The sequence below is a fragment of the Mugil cephalus genome, chromosome 13 (genome assembly GCF_022458985.1).
Source record: "Mugil cephalus isolate CIBA_MC_2020 chromosome 13, CIBA_Mcephalus_1.1, whole genome shotgun sequence".
Lineage (NCBI taxonomy): Eukaryota > Metazoa > Chordata > Actinopteri > Mugiliformes > Mugilidae > Mugil > Mugil cephalus.
Window position 1 is genome coordinate 3,088,139 of NC_061782.1, and position 13,577 is coordinate 3,101,715.

The 13,577-nt window shown below is 40.5% G+C and overlaps 1 long non-coding RNA gene across 4 annotated transcripts in view; it reads left to right on the forward strand.

Annotated features, from left to right (window-relative positions):
* Positions 1–13,577, forward strand: part of LOC125019305 — a 275,637-nt gene that overhangs the window by 120,692 nt on the left and 141,368 nt on the right. For all 4 annotated transcript variants that reach the window (XR_007114053.1, XR_007114052.1, XR_007114054.1 and 1 more), the window contains exon 5: positions 167–228. This is a non-coding gene — a long non-coding RNA (uncharacterized LOC125019305). The remainder of the gene's footprint in view (positions 1–166; positions 229–13,577) is intronic.

The window sequence follows — 13,577 nt, forward strand, 5'->3', positions numbered from 1 at the left end:
TTCTGTGGAATCACTGCAGCTGTTAAGATCCCGTATTTCACGATACTGTCACTTTTATTTGAATACCTGATATATAAAAGCCTAGTTAAATGCAGGGGATTAAACGCAATATAAACTTGATCCCTTTCAGTAACTGGCTCTTAATCTGTCTTTGTCTCCGTCTCAGGTAGAAGAATACTGATGTGTTGCCTCCCTGCGGCCGCCCGGGTCTCATCTGCCTCCAGTCAGGTATGTGATTAGACCTCGCAAGATATAAAAGATGGTCCAGTGTTTGGAGGGAGGCAAGTCTGCCTCATCTCCTCAGCATTTATGAGTTCCAATGGTCAAAAGTGCTGAAATGTGAAATCCTGTCCGGGAGAACGTGCAGAAGGAAGACCTTGACTTGAGTCCATTTACAGTAGAGACACACACATAAACAGGAGCAGTGGGCAGTAATGGCTGGCAGGAGTGTCAGAGGGTATGTGTGGCCAGCTATAGTGCATTTTGTTGTAATGGCGTCCCAGTTGCCTTGTCAGAAATCAATGGGAACGAGGAGTCTCTGCAAGCACAGGGAGGTCAAGGCTTCGTCTGCCTAAATATTTAATTCTGGGAACACGTCTGGAGCTTTTAAAGATGAGCACACTTCCCTCTTTTCTCCTGCAACGAGCGCAAATACAAACACACTTATTTATTTTGCGGGTTTTACTGTAAATGCATCGCTTGCATGCGTGCGCAAACACAAACCGCGCGAGCATGTTAAAAAAAGACACACATAAGCATGTGTTCATGCTTGGACGGTGCAGCCTGTCCATCCCGGCTCAGGTCAGGGCTGGGTTAAAATCAATTCTAATCAATTATTAAGAGCTTGGGTATCTCAGCAATGCTAAAAAGTGGATCCAGTGGGCTTTCATTCCTGCCTTCCTCTTGAACGACTACTACATCCCCCAAAAACCCGGACAAAAAACATGAAGTCTGAGAGGGCAAAAGTGAAAAGAATGTATTTGTATGTATTTAATCTGATCATATGGACGAGCTGAAAGCTTTGTAATATTTGTACTTGTTCGTATGGTGAAGAAGAAGAAGAAGGTTTGAGAGTAACTCACATCTGACAACCACGATGTGGAAGCTGCTAGTTGGACGGTGGTGTCTTTATCCACTTGGTTTCATTGATCTTTGGCTGCGTTGAAGTGAGAGGTATTTGCAAGTTGGACAAAAAAAAAGAAGATACGAAAGTCAAGAAACACCTGCTTGTTCACTCAATTTCTTTAGTCTTTCAAAATCCATTTTTCATAATTTCACACGTGTTTTAGTTTCTCTTCAAAACTAAAGGATTATACAAAGACAAAATGGGATCACAGTTGTCTGTTATTAAAAGAAGATGAAGGTAAAAAGAAGAACTAAATTAAAGGGCTGCGAGTAGGAAATGTTGTTTTAAAGCAAAGTTTTTCAGGCCAAGGACCCTCAAACTGATGGAGAGATTAATTAGGGACCTGCTATACCTACTACATGTACTCTATATTAAATATTATCATTTCACATTCAATGTTAAGCTGTAAAAATAAAACACAGGTTCACATACATGAATGAAGTTTCGACTGAAAGATAACGTGTTCTGCCTCCATTTGCCCTTTTACTAAAATATGTTGGATTCATGTTAATGTGTATTTAAAGAAATTTAAAATTGTGGGGGAAAACTGTAAAAAGAAATATATATAAAAAATGTTTAATCAACCAAAGACTTTGCATACTTTTCATATAAACTCCTTCAGCACCACATGAAGCCGTTTGGCCAATTATAAAACATCCGTACTGTTCTCATTGTAATCCAAACCATTCTTTCTTTGTTACTTGTACTTTGACAATTTCTCTGATGTGCTTCATGGCTGGAGCATGAAGTTCACTGCCCACCAAGACCATGTCTTTCCTCCTACAGGGTGGGGTCAGGGTGACCCAGATGGGCCTCCAATCAATGCCGGCTCTTCTTAAGTGTGATCACTAAAGACAGGCCGACAAACACACTCACACACACGCACACACACATGCATAGGTAGGACGGCCATGCCTTGGTCGATGGGCCCCTGGGCTTGTCTGAAAAGGCGTCACATCTGAGAAGCATGTCGTTCCAGCCTGATGAGCAATCTGCCTCATCAAAAGACCTTTATCCAGATCAATAAGGCTTTCGGCAAGGGAGCCCTGAGCCGCCCGTCCACGGTTCCCACCTCTGTCTCCGTGTGCGCTCAGCAGGGGATATGTCGCTGTGTGTACATTGTCCATGTCAGATGCAGGATTTTTATTCGAGGCTGTACACTAATATGAGGGCTGGATGCCGTTTATTTATTTGTTTTTGTTTAAACGCTGCTATACGTGCATATCTCACAGGTGTCACTTCAAGTTCAAGTGTGCACAAATTTGACAGTCGGAGGGTTTTTGCTCTGCCGGAGGGCTATAACCTGATCAAAAGTGCATCAGTGTTTATGCATATTCGTGACCAGTGCATCCAAGCAGATAAAATAAGATGCATTCATTTAATCCAACTTTAATTTATTTATATACCGTCAAGAACAGACAAATTTGTCTCAAGACGATGTTAAGAACCCATGGCCTGAAAAGAGAGCAAACACTAAGGCAATTTCCTCTCTTTTAAGAGCAGAACTCGGTTCATTTGGAGGTAGAAACAGAAAAAGAAATTACACTGACTGGAAGATACGCAGAGTTAATGAAATAGAGTGTCTATGAGATAGAGGTTAGATGGTGAAGTAGAAGTTAGTTTAGGTGGTCAATGCATCTCAGCAGCCTGGACCTGTTATAGCTGTTAGCTGTAATGGACACATATGCATAGTGTACACACTGTGACGAGTCACACCACACCACCTAAGAAGCAGAGGTTTCAGTAACGTAAATGGCTGTAAATAAAAAACACTGGCTTTGCATTGCTAAATGATAGAATTAAGCGGTAACTGAAGCAAAGAGCTCTCAGAGGAGACGATTCAGTGGCATGACTCAAGGCGCAGATTGTGGCTAGACAGTCTTTACTTGCAAAAGACAAACCACAAAAATCACATGAGTTCACCATGGCTAGACAGGCAGGACTGGGTGTGACAGTAACAGTTGTTTAAGTACAATATTTTTATAAAAATAGTTCATTCAGCGTGTGTAATAAAACGTGGACCTTGTGGTGGTAGGGCGACCTAAGTCAAATTCATTTTCTAGGATCCATGAATGTAAGTAAAAACCTTGGTATCAGTCCATAATGTAGTTTTTCTGGACTAATGAAACCCATTCGTGGAGTTCATGATAAAGTCCGTTGTCCATCAAAGTCATTGTGATTCAAAATCTGGATGGAGTGGATATTTGTTTGTGATCCAGGTCAGTGTGTGTCCAAAAAAAAGAAACATTTGAGTATTAGCCATAAATGGACACTAGTCGTGTTGGTTTCTGGTTGTTAATAGAAACAAGTCAAACAAATTTCTGATGGGCTACGAACTACAAATTTTTCCTATTAAAACCTCAACTTCCCTCCAGTCAGTGCAGGTATTTGCACTAAATTTTATCACCGTCCATCCAGTAGAAGTAGAAATTTTGGCTAAAAACAAACAAACATCATGAGTGGGTGGGAAGGAACCAACCAGCTGATGATGCCACATCTAGACCTTGCCAGCAAATGGAATAAAACATATTTGAATTACACTACATACTTACTTTTGTGTACATTAATATTATGGACCACATGTCAGAACGTCATGCACTTTCCAAGAAAGCAAAGGTAATCTTTCTGTGGTAAACTCCATTTAAATGCGTATGTTTGTGACGCTCAGTTCCCATCCCCAAAAAGACATGATTTTATGACATCACTAACATCATGGTTATGTTCTCAGACTAAACAAAACTCCCCCAGAACCACAAAAGCCATTATATTCCCCACGCTGAGTCGTACTTTCATGACTAACCAACTGCTGGCATGAGGTAAAAACAAAGTGAAATTGGAACTTTGTACGTCTGTGTACATCACCAGAGTGTAATACTTCTCAATGATGACAAATTTGATAGAACTAGAGTCTTTAGCCCTTTGGCCATTACGAGAGAGAGCGGTGAATTCATCTCGTATCTCGCTCATACGACAACTCCCGCAGGGGGGCCGGCTAATTAACCTAATAAAAACACTAACCATTTTCCTAAAGTAAATTGAATTGACTTGTCAATGGTGTTGTATGTCAATACACATAAGGAGCATTAGCACTTAGTCGGAACTGCATTAAAGGTGGCACGGTGTGTGTGCAAAGAGAGCGGTGGAGGAAGATTGGTTTACTCGTGATCATTCCCTGTTATCTGTGTGCTCTGTTTCCTGCGTGAGAGCGATGGAGATTATTTCATATTAAGTGCATGTGCAGGAGCTATGTCAAGTGGTTTTGGCAATGAAACCTGACTCTCTCAAGGCGAATCTCTTTTTGTCCAAGTAAATATATGTGATTTTCTCCTGTTTTCAGGTCAAGTCTCGCAGGTTGGTCTGCAGGTGGTGAAATAGTTGGTGGTTGTATGAGTGGATCAGATCAGACAGAAAGTCAAATTTCATTCATAAAAAAAAAAAACGAGTAGCCAAGGCTGTGTCAACTATATGTTCCTGCCAACGATCCCTCGGATAGGAAGTGTTTTTGCACTTTCAAGATGTTGCTCAGCCTTAACTTTACATATTTACACTAATCAGGCATAACAAATCAATGCCAAGTTCAAAAGTTTCCCAGCAGCACAAGATCAACGTTATTCACTTCTTGTGTCAGTGGTCATAATGTTATGATTGATTGCTGTATTTATCTTTTATGCATCTTTTATTTTTCCTGCATGGACTTTACTTTTCTTTTCAAACATCATCTGCACAGCAGGTATAAAGTTTTGCTGGAGAAAACCTGAGTCCTTTATCAGGTTTCCAATTGCATCAGGTCCGGTAGCCTGAACAGATACTGCAGGAGCTCATGCCACCAAATATACTATGAGTCAGAGCTGACAAATAAATATATTAATTTAAATATAGTAAATATAAATATAGATATATAAATCTAAATCCGAAGGTCGGGCTGCTCTTCAACGCGAAACATATTGGTAGAGTAGTTTGTCCTCGAACCAGATGATTAGTTGTTTGAACTCAGGTACATGGAACATATTTGGAACTACTAACCCTCTGGTTGTCATGGACAACTAGCTGCACCTACTGAACCAAGGCCTTTTACTTGTAATATTTTCAATGGACAGATGTGTCATTGTGACTGTAAAGTACCTATAGATATAGATATAAATATAGAAAATAGTCAATAGATATAAAAGACAACAGATAAAAATAGTTTCCATTGACGGTAGGAAACTGTGCTGTGAAAAGTTGTGAAATGGCCAAACCATACATTGATTGCTCTTCTCTTCTCTCTATCTTCTTTGTTTCTACCCGGCTGGCCTTTGACACATGGTTCCCCCGTATGAGCTGGGTTCTGCTCAAGGATTCTTCCTGTTAATAACTGTTTGTATTGTTTTTGATGTTATATGAATAAAACTGAAATTGGAAACAAAGGGAAGGGCTGGAGCCAGTGTTAAAACCAAGCCTTGGAGGAAGGACTATGTGTTGGAGAATTTTGAAGCTAAAATCAGTTGTTTTCCAAAGGCAACTTGAAGTTTATGCTGTATATCGTACTCTGTATATGTGACATTACTTAAACCCTATTCTTCACATCTAAACCCTAGGGTTAGGGTTAGAGATAGGGTAGAAACTGTCCTTTCTACAGAAGAAAGTTCCAGTTTCCAGACAACCTGAGTCTTCATTGGCGTGTATTTATGCATTTATTTTTTAACCAGGGCCCCAATCGCCTCTGACTGTTTGGGTTAAAATAATCCAACCAATGAGGTGTAAAAACATTATTTTTATATAATATAGATATTACTTTGGATACGACCAAAACGACAATTGTGGGTTTGATATTTGCAGAAAAAGCAGTGTAAAAACCACAGCGGCAGTAAAACCTTTATCTTGAAAGATGGAGAAAAAAAACAAAAAAAAACAGGCTCTCTCTTCCTGTATTACAGTCTCCCACTGTCTGCCTTCCTGCTTCATCCTGTTAATGGTAATAGCGCCGGCTGATGTTTTAATAAATTAAGCTTGATTAAGAAGATTGTCGCCCTTTTGAGTCTAATGGGGTCTTAAACAAACTCTGCCGTGATGGAATAATCATAAAAGAAAAAAAAATACATTGGAGGAGATTGGAGTGTGTGTTTCTGTGTGTGTGTGCCTCTGCCTCTGCTTGTGTGTTGAGGAGCTGGATCAGCGACGGTGTAGAAGCACCCATTGATATTGTGTCTTCACTAGAGGAGTGTCGCTGTGTGTGTGTGTGTGTGTGTGATGGTTTATGAGCGCTCTTCTCCCTCAACCATTAAGCTCCTTCCTCTGGTCTCTCTCCCCGTGGTGGTGTAATGACCTGCAATCAGCTCTGAGTGTATCTCCATTAAAAGGCCTTTTCCTTCCACCCTGCAACGAGGAGAACGGCACCGTCGGAGGAATTAAAACACACGGGAGCCTCCGCTGCCGCTCTAGTTATTACAGATCTATAGTTTCTCTCAGCACTGCCTCCCACCATCACAGTTACGGCTTGGTTATTTTCTGTTCTGAATTTATTTATATCTCTTTTAATAGATATTATTCCGCTTTATGGTCTGTATTTATAAACTGACAAATATCATGGAGTTAATCATGGAACATATCCTAACTAATTAATTAAAAAAATGTAAAAAATTTTTTTTACATATAATAAGAAGAATGATGCAGATAAATAGACAGTTTTTGCAATTTTATTTGGACTATAAAAATTGCAATTACATACAAAATAAGTTCAGACATCTATTAAGAAACAAACTGAACAGAACAATAATAATAAAGCACCAACAATGCATTTTGCTTTTTTATTATTACGAATGTTCGCTATCAGTAGTAATATTCATTCATTGTTTGGTGGCCTGTTCAACACGTCAGGTTCCTTCAGGGGAAAGTTTCATCTTTCAATGTGGGGAAAATGAGGCAAAAACAGTGAATCTGCTGGGTTCAAAGACATAATTCAAGATTTTCGAGAGAAAAGAAATCCAGATAGATGAACAGTCCCACTCCCATGGCAGAATATAGCCAGATAATAACATTCTGGGACTGGATCTTTTGGAGTATTTGCCCGTACACTAGTCACTGGCAACACTCTAACTAGCAACTTCAGACACAAGAATGGAGCTGGAGTTGAGAAACAAGCAGTTTCAAACCACTAAATTGGGTTTGGTTATGGTATTAGCTTGCTTGCTGATGGGGTCTTGTGTCTCCTCTGATACCCACATGTACTGCTTACCACCAAAGTCAGCTCATATGGTGATTGATCAGTATTACTCACTACCTACTGCAGGTATGCTGGTTCATACAAAATGCTGGTAACTTGCCAAACAGAATTTCCAGTAGCATCATTTTTCCAGTGAAAATAAGAGAGATTATGATTGCCACTGATTTATCATTTTATTAACATTGTTGGCATGAAAAACGCACAGAAAGTACAATACAGACAATTACATGACCTTCAGCCATTTAGCGTTAAACTTTTCTTTCTGATTTCTGGCAGACACTCCGTTAGTTTCCATAGTTTCTCGCGCTGGTTGCACTGCAGACTGTAGCATGCCTGCATGCAGCCAATAGGCACCTGATACGTCATTACGTAGCATTATGGCAGTTTTCATTAGAAATGTAGGAAGTACTACCAGGGCAATAAATGACCAAGAACAGTAGAGCAACTCTGACTGATATGATTGCCTCATGCATCACCAGCCCAACTGACTAGTAAGTTTTAATTAACACTAGTGTAGAACACTGAATACTGGTATTTTTTTGTTTATTTTTCGTTATGATAGGAATTTTTAATATACCGGCATACCGGTGTATTTGATTAAACAACATTTGAAATGTTGTGCCACCAGACACTGTTTCAGACCGGACCATTTTCAATACCTCTAAACGCACATGGTGTGACTGCGTCACTGTGAGAAGTGGTAAAGATGGAAATGTCCCAAAAAGAAGCGGCAAAACGAGAAGACCATGAAGACTCGTTTGGAAACTCGTTCCAAAAAAGGTGCTGTGTCGGTTTTGGTTTTAAAAATTATGACCTCGACCAAAAAACCTCTTTTGCAAGTTGGGCTAAAGTTGTTTGATGCACCACCTTAGCCTCAAGCGTATCTTGGAATATTGTCAGGACTGGTGACAGGACTCAAACACAGACCAGGAGTTAAAGTGATTTTCAGTGAGTTTATTTGAAAACACAGAAATGAGTCGTGGCGTGAGTTGCTGAAGAGTCTGGGCGAGCGCATGGATCAGAGCTCCAGGGGTCTCGGTCTGGGCTTGCTGGCAGGCGGATCTGGTTTCAGGCAGAGGGTGTGAAGGTGAGCTGATGCGACGATCCGGCGGGGACTGGAAGGTCGGACTGGTCTTTTATAGGGGAGTTGATTAGGTGACGAGGAACCGGAGTGCAGGTGCGATGAGTAGCAGGTGTGTCGTCTGGAGTTGCCCAAACCACGCCCACCAGCAGCCCCTAGAGCGAGTGAGACACGGACAGCCAAAACAAAAACACACCAAGCACATAAAAGGAAGCGCAAAAGAAAATCCAAAACTACACTCACTCACACACACATACAAAGTAACCAGCTCATGGCCGACGGGTCGTGACAGAATATCAAGAGTGTATGAAGTCAGGTTAAAGCCCTCTACGTCAGCAGGCAGTGCTAACACGGTGTCATGCAAACCTGTTTTACTAGTAGTGTGGGAGTAGTAAAATCCTTAGTCAATCTACTGCATTAATTCCTCTCTCAACCTGTAGAAAATGTTGAAAATTTAGCCACATTGGCATGGATTTATGCGTGATTTATGCATGAATGCATTCTCCAAATGCTGGATCTCTTCCTTTAAGTGTTGAGCCTCTCCTTATTCATTTTACTGTCGTGAACTTGTATGTATTGTTTGGGACCTGGCAAAAAGCTACAAAAACTGCACAGATTTATTTATTTTATTTTTCATTTTTGCAGTAATGAATGTATAACTTATTCTCGTGGGCAGCAGCCTTGGGCTCAAGGTGACTGGCAGTCCTTTGGTCCTCCCTCTCTTAACCTCTTGGCCTCTCCTCCACTGCAGTTTACTACTGTACTAAAGGAGTTTCAAGCAATTTGTCAACAATATATTAAATATTAATTCCAAGGGTAGCTGCACTCGTACGAGTAGCCCCTACTAGCTAATGCTCAGAAAGAACTGTGCCTATTTGAAGTGAAGTGTTGTCCTTTGATAAACGAGAGTGCCTAAATACAGGCTAATGTATTTCAGTCACTGCGTGTTACACTAATCCTGTTGTTCAAACGCAGGATCCCCCACCATTTCTTATTAGCAATGTACACAGGCATCCTCCTAGAAATTAATGACATCTATTTATGAGAAATGCTAGCTAACAATTTAATGCTATGTGGGCAGCAGCCAGACTGATTAAATTATAATTATAAGATCATTCCTATGGAGCTCAGGCTGCAGAGGCTGAAAGAGAATTCAAAGTGAGTGACTTTTATGTTCCCTGACAGTTTGTGCACCGTGTTCACTAGTTAGTCCACAGACTGTGTGCATGTGCAACATTTATTTTGTGTGTGTGCCAAGTTAAAACGCAGGTACCTCTCCACATATCAGGGAGGAAAAGTGAAATGCTGCACCGCGTGTATATTCTACGGGTACATTTATTGATGCTCTCTGAAATGCAGGTACTTGTAGATCCCAGGTAATGCCACTCATTTTATCCGTTTTATAAACCATATATTCAGTTCAGGGCCAATACAGACACACAAATGCGTTCACACTTGGGGCTAAGTAGTTACTGGGTAGTCGCCAAACTATTTTAGATTTTTATTTGCATTTTTTAACAATCTAACCCTTATTTAACACTGTGAAAAAAAATATGCAAGACATTCCTTGTGTTTGTTTCCAGATCACATCACATGGTCCAAAAGTTTCCCAGCGGAACACTGTTAGTGGTTTTAATGTTGTGGCTGATCGGTATATGTTCGCGTAAGCCCTGAGCAGCACATCCCAGATTTAGATTCCTTCCTGTGGTGCATGCAACCCCCTCAATCTCTAGTCCTCTCTACGTTAGTGAACACGGTTTCATTCCTTCAGACACCCTCTGGAAACACTGGGGGCTGCAGCATTTGCAAACATCCAGTAACGTCTCTCAAAGCCGCCCCCTCCCCTTCCAACCAGAAATGTGGCCTTTGCTTTAGCCAGACTTGCAAACTGTTGGCTAGTCAGCTTTAGCACAACCCATGAAGCTGATCATGCAAAGATAAGGGGCTACGCGTGTTAAAAACCCCAGTCGAGACCGAATTAGACCTCATTTAAAATCTCTAAATGAAATGAAATGCTGTTTACATGACCCATATCAATTTTTCACGATAACTGACAACCTACCAAGCATCGGTGCATATCTCTGTGTTTGCTTGTTAAACTCTGTTGAGAAACTGGAATGGTTATCAGGGTCAGCAGAATGACAGCCGTGGTGATGTGTACCCTCTAATGAACGCCTGATATTGGAGACGATTAGAACCAGCGTTTATCCTGTAAACTGTGTGTGTGTGTGTGTGTGTGTGTGTGTGTGTGTGTGTGTGTAAACTATTGTTGCACTGCAGGGAATTCTGTTTTTTTTTTGTAACTTAAATACAGGATACAAGGTCAATGTGATAGGATTTAATAATAGGAAAACTCACGGTATGTACAGAAGCTTCAGGACTCCTGTTGCAAGGTCCCTGTGTTTGTTGTTGCCATGGCAACCCCCCCCAACTCCACATTTCAAGGCCAAAGTTGGATGCCGAGGTTGTATGACCGCTGACCACATGCACAGAACTTACAGGAGATTATCCACGGCCGAGCGGTTGCTGCTGTGAGGATGATTTAGAGTCAGACACAATATACAGATGTTTAAAAGTACATGCACAAGTGTGAGCCAACTCCCTGAGCCTCACTGATGTTAATAGGACTTGCCTGGTCCTGAACCCTCCTTTTCCTACAGCTGATAGGCTGGTGCGTCGCCATCATTCTGCATTTAGAGTGGTAGCAGGCTGAGTTTCACACTTTATACTTTATTCAAAGGCCACTGGAACTGAGTGTTGGAGCTGATAAATATGGATCTGCAGAGAAGACGTCTGAGTAGATGGCGCGGACGAGACTGAGGATTTCTCCTGATAGTCTGGCACTTGAACAAGGTAATGCATTTTAAAATAATGACAGCAGTCACAGTTTGTGTGGCTGGAACACGTAGTTAAATTTCTAGGAAGGCGAGGGTCCAGTCTTCACCGTGTGTCAACACCTACGGCTTAAGTGACAGTAAACGCAAGAAGACTCTTTGCATAGGTCGACAAAGGATGACGAGCACACAATCGGGCAAGATGCAGAGTGATTTATTTTCTCTTCTCCACATTAGTTCACTATTTAAGCAATGAAAATCTGGCCCACAGCCCTTTAGCATTCCAGGAAGTAATCCAGGTGTTGGTTGAATTTGCTTTGTTTGGTGTTCTCTCCCTGTTGCTGGTTGTCTCCAAGGCAAGAGTACAAACACCGAATTTCCTTTTATTAAGTGCCCACACAGAACACACAAACTGAATGAACATGGGGATGTATTCAAATATCTTGGATAAGAATGGAAGACTCCATTTTATTTATTTATTTTTTCTTTTGTTCTGGAGCTTTCAGCTGCATCACAGCTTCAGTCGGCTTCAGTTTTCCTTTTACTACACAAGCAGCCGGTTCTGTAAATGAGCAAACTCCATCCACTAAAGAGGAGCATGAAATGTGAGTTATGTTTTTGGCAATTAGTAATATACAGTCATGGTTAATATACAGATGAGTTGACTAATCACAGCAGCGCTAGCTGATGCTAAACATCAGGAAGAATGTGTGACTTCTGTTTTCACCAGAGACTGTTCAGACACATTAGTCCGGTTTAAAATCAAAGAGAGGAAGAGAGGAACACTCTAATAAACTGTATGCAAATAAGACGTCTGTGCAGCCATGTGTGTCTGTGTCTGTGCGAGTAAATACCTGCTAATCAGTGGACATTTTTGTCTACTCATCCATACCGATAGTTCCACTACAAACACAGCACATGACACTTCATGCTCATGTGATTTAACCAAGAGCAAAAGTATCTCGGCAGAGTTAGGACGTGGGACAAGTGTCCAAGAAACTTTGTATTTATAAGAGATGATAGACGCTGGAGAAGAAAATGTGAGAGCATTTTAAAACTTTAAGACTTGCTCAACTGTAATAACCAGTGATGATGGTAGTTACTTAGTAACTTAGTAATGCATTAGTCTAATCTGACTTCTTTTTTCCAATAACGTTACTATTTCCAAACCAGTAATCAGATTAAAGTTACTTATCCAAGTTGTGCATTATTATTTTTCCCATTTTATATTTTTGCTTTCTTCTTTGTGTCAGGGGGTGATGTCACATCTCTGTAAGTATTTATACTATATATATTTTTTTATTATTTTACTTTTTTTTGGAGGGAGGCAGTTGCAGAATGTAAAGTAACTCAGTAAAGTAACTAAGGTACTTTTTAAATGAGTAATCAGATTACTTTTTCTAGGTAACTGTGGCAACACACATGTCTTCCAGACATTGCATTTTACTATTATGATTTTGTTAAATGCAAAGAATTATGAACTTATGTGTTTAATCTTTACTTCTGTATGTAATCTTTTAATCTCTTACATAAAATGAACAATTCTGTATTTGCTCAACGTTACTCTGCAAACTCAGTGTCAAAAACGTCCTCCTTTTTGTGTAAATATAATACTGGTTTGTTTCAAAACTATATTTGCTGTTGTAAATTAGTTGTATAGAAACAGTTTCTAGGTGGTGGTGGTGGTGGTGCTGGTGGTGTTGGGAGTATCAAAGAGGAGCAAAGAATTCCTAAACACGACGCTGATTCACTGGTTCATAACTGTTACTGTGAAACAACCAGCAGTCCTTCATGTTACTGCATCTCAAACACAGACGACTGAATCCTCATTAGCCTCAGTATGAGCTCTACAGCAGCAGGACAGTTAAGATCAGTTTACACATGATCCTCAAACGATCTCAGGAAAACGTTTGAATCGATGCTTGTGAAAGGATCCACGCAAATATAAATATCATCAAACCCGGTTTCACTGCAGCGTCATTTCATCCATAGAAAACCGCTGGTGCAGTGTCGTACATCTGTTCCGTCACTGAATCAAACAAAGGTGCCCACGGTTTAGTGCTAACAGCTTCTCTGATGTGAGAGTTTGCTGCTTTCATCCTGTTGTGTGACGGTAAATTCAGTGTCGTCAGGACAAAGCCAGACATCTGAATATGTTCATGTGAGCATAATACTCAGTGTTTCTTTTCCCTTTTTGCCTTTTGAGTAGCATTTACTTCACTAAGAATCGGCCAATTAATAAAGAAAATGAGATGTTAGTGAGTGTCCTTGCTCTACGAATCGGTTCCATGAAATGTCTTCATTAAAACTGTTAAGACAGAAATAATTTACCAC